Source organism: Parasteatoda tepidariorum, chromosome 3, assembly GCF_982258835.1.
Source record: "Parasteatoda tepidariorum strain Cologne lab strain chromosome 3, Ptep-v5.0, whole genome shotgun sequence".
NCBI lineage: Eukaryota > Metazoa > Arthropoda > Arachnida > Araneae > Theridiidae > Parasteatoda > Parasteatoda tepidariorum.
This window is the reverse complement of record NC_141757.1, coordinates 73,702,581-73,720,628: the sequence shown is the minus strand read 5'-3', so window position 1 is coordinate 73,720,628 and position 18,048 is coordinate 73,702,581. Positions and strand designations below refer to the sequence as shown.

The 18,048-nt window shown below is 26.9% G+C and overlaps 2 long non-coding RNA genes across 4 annotated transcripts; both read left to right on the top strand.

Moving 5' to 3' along the window:
* Positions 1 to 246: 246 nt before the first annotated feature.
* Positions 247 to 8,116, top strand: LOC122269931 (uncharacterized). 3 transcript variants are annotated; one of them, XR_015432604.1, is made up of 6 exons: positions 247 to 1,250; positions 2,412 to 2,429; positions 4,172 to 4,186; positions 4,756 to 4,773; positions 5,221 to 6,082; positions 7,980 to 8,116. It is a non-coding gene; the product is annotated as an uncharacterized LOC122269931 (long non-coding RNA). The 3 variants fall into 3 exon arrangements; XR_015432603.1 differs by lacking the exon at positions 7,980 to 8,116 and having other exon boundaries at positions 5,221 to 6,201; XR_011636855.2 differs by lacking the exons at positions 5,221 to 6,082; positions 7,980 to 8,116 and having other exon boundaries at positions 346 to 1,250; positions 4,756 to 5,212.
* An 813-nt stretch (positions 8,117 to 8,929) lies between these two features.
* LOC147813899 (uncharacterized) lies at positions 8,930 to 17,513 on the top strand. The gene is made up of 6 exons (XR_015432605.1): positions 8,930 to 9,068; positions 11,171 to 11,185; positions 12,603 to 12,620; positions 13,656 to 13,670; positions 15,537 to 15,558; positions 17,410 to 17,513. It is a non-coding gene; the product is annotated as an uncharacterized LOC147813899 (long non-coding RNA).
* Positions 17,514 to 18,048: the final 535 nt, after the last annotated feature.

Below are 18,048 nucleotides of genomic sequence, written 5' to 3'. Positions count from 1 at the left end.
TATATATATATATATATATATATATATATATATATATATATATATATATATATATATATATATATATATATATATATATATATATATATATATATATATATATATATATATATATATACTAACTTTCATCACTGCATTAAAATATAACATTGATTTATCGACTTATAAGAGTGTGCTTTATTAAGTTTCTAATCATATTTCTTCACATTTTAGAGATTGCTTTTGGAGGTATGTTACAAACTTTGCCTTAAAAAATTTAAAAAATTCACTCATTGCGTATGAAACTTTGAATATCTCTGAAAATTTTTCACATAATTTTTAAAAAAAAATTCCATATATTTTTGTAGCTTGAATTAGGTTTTAGAAGCTTGATTATGTACTTTTTTTTAGCAATTTGTCTGATTATAATATTCCTAAATAAACTGTACAGTTTAATATGAAAGTTAAATGTATAAATACTCGTCCATAAATTATTTCTCAGTTACAAAAATTAATATTGTTTTTTCATTTTATTTATAATATTGAACGCGAAAAAATCTACTCCTAAAATCAGCATCATAACGTTTTATATATTATCTTTTTTCTGTTTAGTCAGATATCTTTATATGTAAATTTTCAATATTAAGACATAGAAAAGGTACATTATACAGAAACAATTAATTTCCTTCGCTTTGTTTTAAATATTTTATCACAAAAAATCTGAAGTGTAGCTTTATTTTAGGAGCTTATGAAAGAGATATTATACGGTTTTCCGCAGTCACCGCTCATGCTATGAAACTTTAGAATCTTTATTAAAAATGAAGTAAAAAATGTATACTTTAATGATTGCAAACTATTATTTAAGTGTTGTAAAAGGCAAAACCATTATTATTATTATTTGAAGAATCCGGACTGAAATAAATAAGAGATTTCGTCAGAAATCGATATATTTGTTGAATGCTCATGAGTTTATTTCAGACCAGTATGTTCAGTCATTATTAGGTTTTCTTCATTTTCTTCTCTCTTTTTTTTTATTGACCACAGAAATTGGTTATCCACATAATGTTAATGTTTATTTTTAACCTAAATAACAATTTTTGACTCCTAAATAACATAGGATAAATTATAAGATTCTCAAAATGCTCATATAAGGGGTGATTGCTGTTTTAACGTCACAGAGACTTTCAATTAAACAAATTGTCAGTATATTTTGTATTAAATTAATGTATTTAATGTTTATTTTTCATTTTATTCAGACAGTGCATCAAAGGGTAAGATATATATATTTATCTTAGGATAATTATTTTTTATTCAGAAATATCGCATTTATCGTAAAGGATGTGTCCTGATGAGGACCCTTACGTTTTCCCATTAAACGTTTTTTAAATTTTATTTCATTTATAGTTATTCTTTAATGTTTAAGTCCTAAAATGAAAAATGCATGCTAGAAACCAATCTGCAAGCTAAATATAGTAATCAAATATTAAAGAATTACTACAATTATTCGTCACTGGTAATTTCCTAAAAAAATATTCTTAATTTTAATTTTTCAGTTTAATTTCCAGTCATTTAAATTTATGCTGTACTACAAAAAACTTTTTGATACCAAATTACAAATACCAAATTTGATACCAAATTTTTATCGACTTCTTCTAAACATTAACTTCGAAATTTTTATGCTTTATATTTTTATCCTTAAAATAAAAATACCATGAACTTTATAAAAAGTTGCATAAGCTCTATAAATCGAAAAGCTGATAGCAAACAATGATTACGTGTATTGATATGCATACTTCATATTTGTGAGTACTCGCTTATAAGCTTTAGATATTCAAGTCTCAACTCTTGAATTTCAATATTGAGAAAATTTCTAACAGCGAAAATTCCTTTCTTCAAATCTTAAAAAGTTAAATAAAATTGGTTGGCTAGCAAAAGATTTTTTAGTTTCCAACAAAACATTTCAGAATCGAGTGAAGATTGATCTAGCTTGCTTATGTTGTTTTTTTTTCTTCAAGAACGCCATTAAGCTAAATTAATTTTCTTGCATTTTTTCTTTAAAATATATTTTCACTGTTTTAATATCATGTTTTCTTTGCTTCTTAAAAATATTTAAAATTTGATTGCAAAAGTCTGTTTTCTTTTGATAAATGTAAAAGTTATTGCAAAAGAATGTTTTATTTGCCAACTCAACGTTGCAAACGAATAAGTCTGCTGTTTAATAGTAATATTCTTCAAAGGCCTTTTTAAGTAGAATAGTTAATTTTTTTTCCTTAAAAAAATGTTAGAATATGCTATAACTGAGCGACAAAGCTTTTTTTAATGGCAAATTCGTCAAGAGATTCAATTTACAAATTTAGGAGAAAAATACCGTAGTAATGAAAAGATATAAAAAGCATTATTGATTAATTTTTTTTCTTTTTCTTCATTTTCAGTTGATGGCACTCTATCAGGTAATTTGTTTCTTAAATTTTATTTTTTATTTGAGCAATGAATTTTCGCGATTTTTCTAACATGGGTAGCGAAGTAAATTAAAATAAATAAAATTTTCGACCAGCTTAATTTCTGTAATTTAAAAAAAAAACTTAAGAATGTAACAACTGCTAAAGTTAAATTTTTGGGCGAGACAATTTTTTTTTAAAAAAAGGAAGAAGAAATAGTAAAGACCCATAAATTTTTATAAACTACTGTACAATGAATCATAAAAATGTTTACACATGGTTTCGTTTCTTTGAAATTAATTAGCTACTCTGAAAAATATTGTTCAATGAACAAGATCAGGAGTTAGTAAAACTTTGCCTTAGTGGTTAGTGAAATTGCTACCAAAAATATGACAGAGTGGATGACTATATATCTTCAATCAGAAATATAAAATCTTTAATAATTTTTGTTAGAAAACAAATAAATTTTAATATAATAACTATAAAAATGAAAAAGTTAACAAAAATTGATGCTTTTTTTATAATTAGATAAATTTTTTGCTATAAACTACGTCTCACTAATAAAAAACGTATGATAATTCCTACTTTACGACCAGTTCATATAAGGAGACCCACTTTACGACCAGTTCATATCATATTTGGAAATTTCATATGAACCAATACTATTCTTTGCTTAATGCAATGTGTAAGCCATATTTGGAAGGTTATCGAGAAAGAAATCTTCCCCAAATCAATTATATTAAAAACTTTTTTTTTGATTAAGTGGGGAAAAAAATTCCATTAAAAGCTGTCTAATCACTTGTAAAAATAATGAGATTGATATCGAAACAAGTTTCATTGCCAGATTAAACGTGTAGTAGTTTCTAGTAATTGCCTATTAACTTTTCACTACTTTTTCTTGCAATCAAACTCGTTTTGATATTTTTATTTCCTTCGCTTTCAGTAATAGTGTGATAAGTTAGTTAAGTTAGATTTCGCTTAAGTTATCGCTTTTTCTAAATATAAATTTGTTGACTGTTCATATTTTTATGATTTCATTTTTCATTAGGATTTCAAATATTAATTAAATTAAATTAAGAAGATTAAGGATTTTTAAATATATATATTAGAAGTTAAAAAGTGAGATGCTAGAAAAAAACATTAATTAAATTAAAATAAATTTTCAAAATGTTGTATGATTCCCAGATATCAAAATTAGTTGATGAAGTGGAAACTGTATACAATATGCTTGATTGACTTACAGCTGTATAAAAAATAAAGGTTTACCTTGAAGGCTTTTAAATATTCTTCGATTGTTATATTTTTATATTCTACAATCGAAGGAATATCGATAATTGAATCTGAAAACAATAATAGCATTTCATTAAGATTTATTTGATACGCAATATTCCAATGCAAAATTTGAAAACATTGTTTTCTGTAATTTAAAAGTAGAAAGATTTTTGATAATAAAATAAATAAAGTTAGATAACTAGAGTAACTCCATTTAGAAATACAATAATTAGAAGCCAACATAAGCAATTAGAATTACTGTTTCCATACAAAACAAGTAACAAATTTAAAATACAAAAGTTTTATTTATATTATAGTCCTTACTATATTTAGATATAAACCATATTTATTCAAATATTTTGATATAATTTATAATTGAAAATTAAACGTAGATTTTAGAGTATAATGTAATTTCTTAATTTTACAAAATAAATTAATTATCTAAAGACCATTGCTGTACTTGTTTTTATTAATTTTTACAGAGTTTAAACAAGGACGTAAGTATTATTTAAATTTATATAATTTGTGTCTATAACAACAATAGAAACTGAACATTTTAATGTTTATTTTTTTGCTTACTGGAAACTTATACAATACTTGTGTGTACGTAATTTCTGCGAATGACAAATGAATGAATGAATGACAAACATATATCTAAAAGAATTGTGACTATATTTTAATCTTGATTTTTGATCTTTGATACAGTTAATATTATAAATCAATATTTTTAATCATACAAAAATGATGACAATTATAAAGGATAAATTTTGGAACAAATGTTTTAATCTTATTAATATTATTTTGACTCTAAAAGTTTTCCTAATAATTTTTAATAATAATTTATAAAATAATTTATCATAAAGACGTTTAGAGTCAAAATAATATTAAATGTCTTTAAACGTCTTTATAATAATTTGACTCTTAACGTTTTTGACATATTTTTCTCGTTCTTTAAAAATAATATATCTGTGTTTCAAAATCTATCTAATGCAGAGATGCATTATTTTCGTACTTATAATTCAATTCATTGTTTTTAAAAATAATTTTGACATAATTATTTTTTCAGTCGAGGCACTCGGAAAAGGTAAGAAGAGTTTTTATTTATCTGCCTTACATTTTAATCAATATGCATATTAAGTGCCTCAAAATAGTTGACGATTTGCAAAATTGATTATAAAACAGAAGGAGAGAGAGAAATTTCGCCTTCTGCATAAGATATCACTCTCTCCAACCCTTCTACCAAGTGTGGATTTTAAACTCCGAAACTTTTAAACGTCGAAGAATTGACATAAAATTAGATTCTACACGATAAAACACCATTGGAGAAAGTCCAACCAAACAGCTATCCTTTTCCTCAAGAATTGAACCTCTATCTACTCCGTCTTAGGGCAAAGCTTAAACCCACCACAGCGACTGGGAGGCCAAATGCATTTTTTAGATAGGCCTATTTAAGTTTGATGTAATAGTATCTTTAAAAAATTATCACTGTTATTATTATTTAATTTATACAAGTTTTGTTTCATTTTTTCAGACAAAAGTATGTAATGTATATTTTAATATTTTATGTCAAACATTTCAAGAATTTGAAATTAAATATTTTTTTTTGCAATGAATTAAAACGCTTTCTGAGACAAAAAATTTTGATACATAATTGCCCACTTACTTTTTAAGAAACTTGAACAATCATTGAAATACTTTCAAAATGTAAAAGTTAAGTTTATTAAATTTTTATTAAGTAATGGTAATGTGTTAAGAAAATATTTAGCATCTAAATTTGACTGAAAAAACAGTTTTTCCTCTGTGTATAAGTTTTGATAGTTTTTGGACATTTTTGATGGAGTTAAAGCACTTATCGAAAATTGCTACTTGTTTTAAAGTGGTAACGCTCTAAAATATTTATTCTCTAATGAAAAATATAAACTGAAAAGTACATTCAGATTATTTTTTAACTTACAAAATACTGCAATATTTTGTAAGCAATTTATATGCAATTATATTCTAGATACACAAAGGATTCTTAATATCGAAGCCACAATTTACAAAATATTCATAATAGTGATACTCTATTCTAAAAAATATCATTATAATCAATTTTACCGTAAATGATTTTAAGGTGCGTTGTACGACACCAGATAATGATTCATAATAACTTCATAACAATGATTCTACATTTTAAAAACTAAATTCAGATTGCACATTCTGTAACATCTATCTGATAAAGAGATTGAAACAAATACAATGCTATGTCTAACAAACTGAAATTGATAATTAAAGTGATAAATGTAAAATTATTTTATTATTTAATACATAAATAAACTATAAAAATGCAATTTATTGTTTTTAATAATAATTAATGTTGAATAAATTGGAAATTACAGAAGCTGCTAAGAAACGTAAGTAAATTCATTAAATTTTCGTTTTTTACAAAATGCATAAGTTCTGAAAAGAAATTAGTATTAATCCTTTGAGGCAGATGGAACACTTGTCTACCTTTTTTTTTCTGACGCTATAATTACAAGCAAAAATATATTTCAATATTTTTTAATCTAATAGTTATTAAATAATAGTTATTAAAAATTCAGTCTAAAAGTTATTAAAAATTTGTTAAATTGTAGGAATCATATTTGTAATAAAATATGAAATCTATAAAAAGTAGTTAGAAATTTTTTTTTCGTTCATGTTAAAAAATTTGCCAATATTTTATTTCGAAAATTGATGAAATTTCAATGATGAATAACTGTTTCTCTTAGATCTAAATAACTGCAAATGAATATAAATTTGAAAAATTATTGCTTGAATGTGAACCATGTAGGGAAGAATCCAACTTTTACGTAGAAAAATAAACTGGTATTTCATGCTGTATTTCCTAACCATACATTATTAAAATGTTAAATATAATATTTTTCATTATTTTTAACTAAATTAGTACAAAATAATGAAAAGAAGTATGAAAAATACAATTAATGACAATTCTGAGTCAAAGTGTTAAAATATTATTCTGAAATATATATTAAGATTAGATAAAAAAATTTTAGATTTAACAATCTATGTAATGATGAAATATATTTTTGGAACTTGATACCAATTCATGTTTTCATCTTCTTAATTTTTTTGATATACAAGGTGATTGTAAGGGCCACCTTCAGCAAATATTTTTGAAATTTCTGTTAGAAATTCTTATTAGAAATAAATGTAAGTATGCTCACTAAAGGACACAAATTAAAACTTAATGAATCCCAAGTCAATGAATGAATTTCAACACCTGGAAGGAGTTGTGCTAGATAAACTAAATTTGGTAGTCTTGTTCGTACAATTAAAAGAAGGTGTCTATTCAAATTTCGTGCTTGGCGCATAAGTTTGGTGAACATGGAAATCAGAGTTGCTTTATTTTTCGTAAAATTTTCACATAGAGATTTGTTGATCGCCAAGAATGCTTTTAAGAAGCTGAAGAAGACATTATCAGCAGCTCAATGATGTTAAACGTTGTCGTGTAATAGTGCTTTCTTTTTGCGATATTGCGGAAAGACTGGATTGAAATGTATCCACTGTGAATGATTTTATTTTATTTTTGAACAGCCATCCAATCATTGAACAGCCGATCCAATTTTTGGGTTAAATGCTACTAATGTTCAACTCCGTAGCCTTATAATTCTGAATTCAATGCAGAAGACAAGGGAACTCCTGGATCAAGTTTTGGAAGAAATTTGCCTTTATGGAGGACTTTTCGATGGCTTTTTTTCCTCCTTACAGTTCCGAGCGAGACTCCTACGTTCCACTTACTCCAAACCACAACCGTTTACGATGCGAATGGTGTCGAGTTAGAGCTCACTGAAAGACCGTGTAGAGATCTATTGTGTTTTCTGATGTGTTCAGCTTTGATTCCAGTGACAGCAGCATATTGCTAAGATGGAGTCCGCGTGAGCTCCTGCTACCGACCTATCCCCGACCTCGACACACTGGACTTACATGGGGAGTTATGGTCTGAAGAGCTGTTTCTTATGGTAGCAGGAACACTCTCCCGGTTATTCCATGAACCTTGTCTGCAAATTTGTATGTCAGCCTGGTGATTCAAAATATTTTGTTGCCATTCATGAGTAGCATTCAAGGGCTGTCCCGCCAATGGAAGAGGAAATAAATGTTGCCCAAATAAGAATTTAACTAAAAAAATAAAAATTAGTTAACTGTTCGAGTTCTCTCTACCTATAACTTTTTTTAAAAATATTTATAAAATTGTGATAATTCTCATATATTTGACATGTAATTTTATATGAATCTCTATTTCAATTTTAGAATTTCTCAAGAAATGTGAGTGCTTTTTTATTTCTTTTTCTAATTACTTTTGAATTTTACCAGTGAACACTCATTGAATTTTGCTGAGTCAAAATGATTTACATTTGATTCTTTTTCGGGAGATGAGCTTTCATAAATATAAACGTTATATTTTAGTGACTAATTATCATCGAGTTGTTTTCTATAATTATTTCCTTACAATATAATGCTGCTATAATACTTTAATTTCCTTATCAAATTTTCAAATAAGGTAGTGCTCTTAAAATTGTGCCAAGAACAATCACTGGGTCTTTATAGAAACAAAATGACAAACACTTAACTTTGGGAAGAAGTCAAACCTTGAAAACCTTGAACCGTTGCTGACGAGATTCAATTAAAATTTGGCGGCTCTATAAAGAACATGAAGGATTTTTTTAAGACGTGCTCTTTTTTTAGTGTTTGTTCCGTTTTCGGTGAAAAAGTTGGAATACAGCATATCTGACCAGCAATCTATTGCTCGGCGGCCACCCTATTCCCTCAATCTTAATCTTTAGGGATTGATACCAAAAATTAAATTCACGCAAATAAGCTTAGCAAAACTATCGCTGATCTCAAAAGTGTCATTCTTCAATAACTGTTGGTTATTGAAATCAGCCACTTCAATGACTTCTTCAAAAATATTTATTTGTCTGTGTGATATCCTTGCATTGAGAAGTTTGTTGTTGAACCTAACCTTCAGTCCTGGGTAACCTTCAGTTAACCTGGGTAACCAGAGTAACCTTCAGCTGTTGAACCTAACCTTCAGTCCTGGGCGAAATGAAAAACTCTTTAAAATAGACGATCGATCAGCATCGATTAGTTTTCTCAAATAAAAATTTCTTACTTAAACTGTCAATCTTACCAGAGAAGTTTGTACAAAAATGATACTGAAATTTTTAAAGTACAAATTTTTATTCACAATTAAGATTTCAAATTAGTACTTTTACGAATGTTGCATCCAATGAACATAAAAAATGCTTAAAATTTTTACTAATTTACTAAGTGTTAATTTTTTTATCTGTATAAATAAATTTCTACGATTTTTTTTTACAGTCCAAAAATTAGATGACTGTAAGTATTTTTTTATTATATTTTACTTAAATATTTTTTTATATCTATTTTATAATTTGGGAACTGAATAAGAAATCTATTTTAAGAGCCTGCTTTCTCAAGAATAAAACAGGGTTAAATACTTGAAAAAAAATTCTTTTTTTAATTTCAAAACTATTCTTTATGTAAAACTAATTAGCACCTGATTTTTATTTTTCATTTTGCAAATAATAATAATAATCGCAAGTAAATAAATAAAGTTTTATTTCTTCATTTTTTGAGAGGCTAAAATTGAAGGCCATTTGCATACCTGCCAACTTTTACACATTTGGCGTAAAATTTTATTTCTATGTTTTAAGTGGTAGTTAAATGTATGCTTTCTATATGTTTCTTGCACTTATAAACTTAATTTACAATCTTTTTGACCACCACTATTTTTAAAAAAAATTAAGTATATATATTAGTATGGGATACACTTGGGCTGTCCGCACAAACTTGCTCAAAATATAGCGTATTTTTCAGCCTAAATTTGAAATTTAAATTCCTTCCCACTACCACTGGGGAAAATCATCCTCGAAAGGATTAAAGGTTGGCAGGTATGCATTTGGTATTTAAAGAGAAATGCATCGATTTATGTTTGGCGATACTTTTTACGCCAAGAATCAATCACATAAAGGTCTAAGGTCATTTAAATCTCATTAAAAAAAGGCCTTTTTTCTTACATTTTGACTTTAAAAATTTACATATTGCAACAATAAACCACTGAGGAACAAATTTTTTGGGTGGTAATAAATATTACTTAAAAAGCACTTTTGACGAGACCTTAAAATGAAGCCCCAAGTTGCGAAAAACAGAAATTTTGACCTTATTTTAATTTAACTGCCTTTTTTGAAAGTGAATACTCTTAAAGTTTCCTGTAAAAGAACTTTATGCATAGCAGAAACTAAATCAATTTACCCATCGTTGAGTAATTTCTCCATTTTTATATAATGCAGTTCTAAACTATAATTTCTAACTAGTTGTTGATGGTAACATTTAGAGAAAAACTGAAAATTGGATTAAAAGTTTTGGTTTAGGCTCAATATGGATATGCGGTGATTGTTCATTCACACTAATCATCTTGAATTAACTAAAGGGACGAAGGATTGTGACACGTACAAAATTTAATCTAATCATGTAGAATATTGTTTTCAATGGAATTTTTTGAATTTTTTATTTATTTCATTTTATTATTTTAATTTTAATTTTTTTATTTCTTTACTTTTTTAAAACATAAGATAACTTTAAGTCAATAGGATTAATAGTTCAAAAGTTACAAAACCTTGAATATATAAAAACTGTTTTGTTCTTAAAACTATTTTAATATTAAAATATGTTTTATAGATCAGCGATGAATTGGATTCTATGCTCTGTTATATGTTCAATCGAGCTGTTTAAAACCAAGTCTATATGGTTAATAATTTAACAGTTATAAGGGAACTCTACCATATACTCTTTTACACATGAAGTATTATGAAACTATAAACTTAATTTTTTTTCTGAGTGAGCGTAAGAACTAACAGTAAGAACTAAACAGTAAAAGAACTAAGCGTCAAATTTGTCTGTTAAAAATGTCAGACATGTAAGCAAGCATAAGTATAAGTTGTACTTTTTATAAGTAAAACCATTTACAACTTTTTAAATATAAATCATATTGTTTTGGAGTTGGTTTCATTCGACACAGAGTGTTTTAATATTTGGAAAACAATACCGTACTTGTCCAGATAGAAAGGTGGAAGTATAATCCCTCTTATTGACCTTTTCCCCTCTGTTGATTTGATGAATAAAACTAACCTCGTGTTTGGAAGAAGCATCAGATATCATTATGCAGTTCCTTACAATAAAAAATTTGAATAAATAACAATTTATTAAAACATATTTAAGAAAGGCAGGTGAGTTCCCCTCCCCCCGTTTTTATTTAGTATACAGACTGAGTTGTAGCTGAATATATAATATGTAATATGTTTAGCAACAACTACATTCAGTTATACATAGTAAAGCTAATTTAGCTATAAATAATTAGATATATATTTTGGCGAGACATTTCAAAAAGTGTAATCCAGTATAATATTTCTATTTTACAGCTACAAAAGAAAAGAGTATGTATAATAATTATTTTTGCTGTAATTATGTCGATTATTTAATTATTGTTGATGTTCCAAAACTGTTCCAAAACAAAACATAAACGCAGACTTAGGATTATTCTAGATCTAAAGAAACGAGATCAATGATTAAATTTTAGATTTCGACCCTTAAAATTATGTAGTTTAATAAGATTTAAAACGAAAACTAAAGTTTTACAAAAGAACTTAATTTCTACCAAAAATTGCTTTATACCAAAAGCTCACAATAGTCTTTTTTTGAAGTGTTTTTTATTATTTATTTCGAAATAAAATTTTTGCATCAATATGAAAATATTTTTTGGCCATTAAAAAATTGAAGGAAAAACCTTTTGGATAAAATTATATTTAAACGAAACAAGATAAAGAGTGGCCGACCCTCTATATGGTGGTAAGGGAACAGTTGCCACGTTCGAAAGGTACCTGGTTCGAATACGGTCAGAGGTGTGAGTTCTTTTTTCTTCTCTTCTCGGTATTATCTGTCCTTATTACAGTGGAGTAATTTCAGCACACTGTAACACATAAAAATAATTATAATTAAGAACCGTTATATTTGTCTATACTACTAATTTTTACAGAAAAATAGAAAAAATTCTCCTCTATTGTAGTTTTCTCTAACAATACAGAAATTTGAGAAATGTATGCAGCTTGCAAGTTGTTATTGATACTCCTGGTTGTTATATATATATATATATATATATATATATATATATATATATATATATATATATATATATATATATATATATATATATATATATATATATATATATATATATATATATATATATATATATATATATATATATATATATATATATATATATATATATATATATATATATATATATATATATATATATATATATATATATATATATATATATATATATATATATATATATATATATATATATATATATCCCAAATTTTCATTAATATTCCACTTGCATATTGTTATAGAAATTCCACTTATAAATTTTCAATTCAATATTTAGATTTTGATAAGTTTATTACTAAACACAAAATTTAATTACTAAACACAAAATACCAATAAATGCTAGGAAAAGAATTTGTACAGTTCAGTACTGAGAAATTATAAAGAAAATGAAGCAGTTTTGTTTTTGAGATAAGTTTATAAAGAATGATTATTATACTTTCAAAAAATAAAAAATAAAATGTATCTTCTTTAATATTTAATTATATTAATATGATCATCAAGTTTCATACAAATTAGAAATCATAATGTGGTTTCTTATTATTTCTAAATATTAGTAATCAATGAATTTAACATAACTAAACAAAAAGCTTAAAAATGTTTAAAAAAATGTGCATTTTCTGTTAATATCATGCTTGAAACTATCTTAATAACACTTTCTTATATTTTAATTTGCAGTTAAACAATTCGCTCAAGGTGAGTAATTTTATTTAGCAAATGTATATGTACATACACCGAAGAGCCATTACATTATGACCACCTTGCTGATAACATATAGGACCACCTTTAGCCCTCAGCACCCGCCGTGGCATTGATTCCACAAGGTGCTGATAGGTAGTCTGAGGTGTCTGGTACCAAGCGCTCACCAACTTGTCCTGCAATTCCCTCACATTGAGAGGGGGTAGCGTGGCAGTGAATTTGGTTTTCCAAGTAGGACCACAAATGCTCTATTGGATTAAGGTCAGGTGAATATGGGGACCAAGACATGTCTTGAAAGTCACTGGAATGTTCCTCTAACCAATCCATGACGGTTCGACCCTTATGACATGGTGCATTATCCTGTTGGTAAACACCATCCACAGCAGGAAAAACTGTTACCATGAATGGGTGAACCTAGTCTGCAACTATGTTCAACTAGCTATGTTAAATGCTATGTTCAATGTAGCAACTATGTTCAATGATGTATTTCATTTGGTTATTCTCTCCGAATATTTTGATTTTATATCTTTGGGAGTTTTAGCTTTTATCTGAATTTGGTTTTCCAAGTAGGACCACAAATGCTCTATTGGATTAAGGTCAGGTGAATTTGAGGGCCAAGACATGACTTGAAATTCACTGGAATGTTCCTCGACGATTCGACCCTTATGTCATGGTGCATTATCCTGTTGGTAAACACCATCCCCCGCAGGAAAAACTGTTGCCATGAATGGGTGAACCTGATCTGCAACTGTGTTCAAGTAGCATACAGACGTCAGGGATTGTACTATGAGGATTATGGGTCCTAATGTGCCCCATGAAAACATTGTTTCTGGGTGAGAAACCATGAAAACCTGGGCGAGCCCATTGTTATAGATGGAGGGTGGTCATAATGTAATGGATCTTCAGTGTATATATATTATATTTTAAAATGGATTCCATTTATATTTTAATATAAATTTGATTTTTATTCTTATTTATTCCCATTTTATTTACTCTTATTACATTTTTATTTAATAATTGACTTTATTACAGGAATTGCTAACGCAGGTAAGCAAAAATTAATTTTCGATAATAATATTATAAAATATCTATGTTTATTTTGAGTGAAAAGAGCGTAATATGTGTTACTGATAAGGAATCATATTAAAATAATATTTATTTTAGTATTTTAAATTCAATCACAATAAATACAAAATTTTTAATTTGGGATATCATTGAACAGCTAAAAGGAAAATGAGCGTCTGCGTACGTGATTTTTCTTTCCTTTTAAGTGAAAGAAATTTTTTTTCTTTTGCTATGCGCTGACTTTATTTTTTCGACGCTATAAGACAAGATATTTCGGGTAATATTAAACTATGGCTTACGAAATTTAATTAAATCTGCTACGAAAATTTAGATAACAATATTCTATAACAACGATTGTTAAATATTTTGTATGACGTGTTTGTTTCATTATATTTGACGTTAAATGGCAAGAGTTCAACTGTATAGTGCCGTTTTCGATAATTTTACATATAATTAGGATCGATACAAGTAATCATTCGATAAAAATTTTTTCCTCCAAAAATAAGTTGAATTTGTTTTATTACTCTTTTCCTAAATAAAAATTTAAATTGCAATACCACTCAAAAAGAAACATTATTTAATTTATAGACTTTCTTTCAATCTAAAGGTTTTAAAATTTTAGAATTAAAGTGTACTCTTAAGAAACTTTTATATACTAACTAAAAAAATTAATATTTTTAAAATAAAACATTTTAGTTTAAGAAGGAATTTTATACTATCGGAATTGTGATCCATAGTGGAACTGTTAGCAAACCTTCTGTCACTGCGGGTATGGTGACTCGTTGTTCTATCCTTATATAAAAAGTTGATATCGTCCCACTAAGATTTATCTTACTTAACTGTATAGTTGCTTTACAGATTAATAGGTAGCACCATTAAAATTTTAAATATTTTTTTTAAATATGAATTATAGTAAATAACATTATAAGAGCAATTTTTTTTAAAACTTTATTTTGAAAATAATTTAGACATTTACTTCCCGAATGTCACGCAACATAGCTAGACAACAAAAAAGGAAGGAAAAAAAAAGAGGGAGATGATGCATTAAATATCAAAAGAAAAAATGTGTGGAACAACAGATTTAGTAGCGCCACCTATCGATCCATAAAAACAATCACAGTCAGTTAAAAAAGGTAGATCGCATATTGGGATGATAGCAAATTTTACTATAAAAAGCACTAAACAGTTAATCATGAGGTACAGCGACTGTGGGAGTATTTTTACTGCTATGTAGTTTTTATTTTATACGGTAAATAATAATTATGAAAAATTTTTTTACTTGTAATTTTTTTTTTTTTTTTTGGATAAAAGAATTCAATAATGGAGTACAAAAACTTTTTGATTCACAAAAATAGTTTCAGAGGCATGGCAAAATTAGCAAAAGTGGTTGCTAATTTATTAAGGGGTCCAAACTTCCAGCCGCTCACCTGACTGTGTTATTGTAACAATACTTTTCATATTTCAGTTATACCTCTCATCCGCATGTCTTAAATATCAAAAATCCGAATCCAATGAAAATAAGGAAGTTTTATTCATATGAAATACGTTTTTAAAGCATATTTAAGGTAATGATAATATTAAAAATTATCCCTTAAATCATTTGGATTGTATCAAGTTTGCGCGTAAAAATATTATAATTAGGTCAGGAGTTATTTCAGTTTTCGCTTCTAATTTTGCTCACTAAGACTTCGCTTTAGTTACAAGCAGTGATTCCTTAATAAAGTATTAAAAATATAAATCTGAAAACTATTTTTGTGTCCTGGTGAGTTATGATGATTTGTTGCAACGATCTGCATTTTAAATGTTTCTATTGTGAATTTTCCTTTTACTCCTTGTTTTTTTTCATAGTTGCTAACCAAGCTCAGTAAAAGTAAAAAAAATTATATTATTCATTTTTCAATAGTTTTATTTGAAATTAAAAATGTTTTTGTTTTACCATTACAAGATTTTTAATCTGTATTTTTTGTTGCATTTTTAGTGTTTTGAAATTTATCACATGAATTTATTTTTCAAATGCAAAAAATTATTTTTTGTTTTAGTTATAATAAAGCATAGGTTGAAAAAAAAGGAAAAAAACATACAAACATTATGTGTTCCAGGATGTTTATTTTATGCTATAATGTGCCAGGATGTTTATTTGTTATATTTTATGCATCGTTTAACAGCCGATACAGTTTTGAGTTTACGAGTATCAATGCGTAGCTTTGCAATTTTGAATCTAATCCAAAAGACAAAGAAACTCCTGGATCAAGCATTGGGTGAAATTTGCCTTCATGCAGGACTTATTGATGGAACTAACACGCATTTGCGTTACATGGAGATGAAAACAACGAAAAACTCTCACGATTAGCCTGAGGGCAAGGGTACTCTAATCCATGATTCAGTCTACCGCTGAGGATATTTTACATCAGAACTGTGGTCAGACAGTAGGGTGCAGAAATCATATCGACTAGCCATAGCTGGGATTCGAATCCGGGTCACCTCATTGGGACCCTAAAAGCTCTGTCCACTGTGGCTTTCTAGGAATTTTAAAAGCAATAAGGAACTGTAAAAATTGCATACCTTAAATTAGAATTCATTGCAAAAAGAATTTTCTAAGCATCAAAAGAATAAAAGAAATTTTTTATCTGTTATTAAATCTAGAATTCTCTCTACTTCAGAACGAGGCACTTTCCTATTTCTATAGGTTTGACTTCGGAACCCTGGAACTGTCTGCATGATTCTAGATAATTCTCGTATAACTCAGTAAATATTAGTTAGATCGCCTCGAAACTCGAATTTTTTAGAACTGTCATTTTGTCGCTGAAATGGTCGCCAAGTATCGTCAAGTCGGCAAAGATGTCGCCAAACTGAGTTTTCCGGAGGAAATGCATTAAGTGTTATTTTCTCTTTAAATTACATTAGAATTACGCGATTTTTTAATTATAATAACAGTTTTGTGTCCTTTGATCAAATTGTGGCGTAATGAAATTTACTTTTCCGAATCACATTTGTAAATTTTTACATTATTAACATGTATATACAAATTAATGGTAATAACAATATAATTGTTTTTTTTTTAAACTAAATTGTATGTATTTCTGATTACACAATTTATTTTTTGAATACAATAGGTTACTGTTCAAAATCTTTTTAGAATGAATTAAGTTCACAGATTATAATTTAAGAGCGTATTGCCTAAAATTTAATTAAAAGCTATATGCAAGTAATTACTTATGATACGAATAATTAATGAAATTACATTCTGATAATATAAATTGATGGTTCTAATGAAATTAATAATAAATTTTTTAAAGAGAAATCGCTAAATTGTTTTTGTAGTTATTTCCGGGACGAAGCCTTGACGTTAAAAAAAGTGATTTTTTTTTTAACATTTCATGTAATTTACATGAAATTAAAATTTTTTAAACGAAAAATCATTTATTAGAAATTCAATTATTTCTTGAAAGAAATCTTGATTTATAATGCAATTTGTTACATAATTTATTAAAACTTAATATCTAATTAAACAAAGCCTCGCTTTATTTAATTTAATGATTTACGTTAGGAAACATGAATGCGAGGTTTTACCAAACCTTAATAAAAGACAACAGCTAGTAGTTCAATAGCTAGTAATATGAATAGGTAGTTCATGCAATATTAATTGCTTACTTAAACGTCACTGTAGCACTTGCATTTAATACAATTTTCTACTCTGATTTTCCATATAATTTATTTATAGGGTAGCCTTTGGAAGACTTGAAGAGTGATCACCATTCCAGAAACATTTTTGAAAAAAATGTACCTTCCAGTTAATTTTGAATAAAATTGCATTTAAAAAGTGAATCTATGGTTCAATTATTATAATTATTATTTACATGGTATCCATAACGAATACAAAGCAGCTGTTTTAACAATCATTTTGCGATTGTTATTAAACTTTGATAATATCTCCTTATTAACAATATGTTGCTGGTAACGATGCATGTAATACTAATTTGAAACTATTAGAAAAACATTTTAATGCTATTTATGTTCCTCAATGCATGTAAACGTTTCTGTTCATACACTGTTAATATGAACTATGGAAATGTAAAAAGGAGTGTCATTGTAATAATATGAAATAATTGAATGGAACACTTAAAAATTAACGACTTTTTAAACTGATTACTTAAATGAATTTGAGCGAAATCAGCCGAATAGTTCCTGAGAAATCGAATTTTAATAAAGTGGTATTTTTAAAATCCAATTTCTCAGGAACTATTCGACTGATTTTGCTCAAATTTTATATTTTGCGATGTAAAAAATATACCTTACAATTCAAAATTTTTTCGACTATTTCTTAATAAAATTATAAAAAATAATAAATATTTACTAAAAT